The sequence below is a fragment of the Octodon degus genome, unplaced genomic scaffold (assembly GCF_000260255.1).
Source record: "Octodon degus isolate 3935 unplaced genomic scaffold, OctDeg1.0 scaffold00003, whole genome shotgun sequence".
Classification (NCBI taxonomy): domain Eukaryota; kingdom Metazoa; phylum Chordata; class Mammalia; order Rodentia; family Octodontidae; genus Octodon; species Octodon degus.
The window spans coordinates 23,936,062-23,936,471 of NW_004524579.1; positions in this window are offsets into that span (position 1 = coordinate 23,936,062).

Here is a 410-nt window from a genome sequence, read left to right on the forward strand (position 1 = left end):
ATTTTTTAATATTTATTTGTTTTGTGTCTGTGTGTGGCCAGCTCAGCCCACCAGGGGGCGGGGCTGGCTGGCATGTGGTGCTGGGGGATTGAACCGTGGTCCCTGCGCTTTGTTTAGCATAGGTGCTTTAGACCATTGAGCCATCTCACCAGCCCCCATGAATCATTTAGAAAGGTTCCTTTTTCCTTAAAGCCTGGCTAGCATTAGTTGTTTTTTACATTGTTCATGATAGCTATTCTTTTTTGAATAGGATGATAGCTCGTTGTTGATACTATTTGCATTTCTCTAAAATGCCTATATATGTGAAACTTTTTTTCATGTACTCATTGGCCATAAATATTTCTTCTTCTGAGAACTGTCTATTGGTTTCAATGTCCTTTTTTATGATTTGATCTTTTAGTTTTGGCATT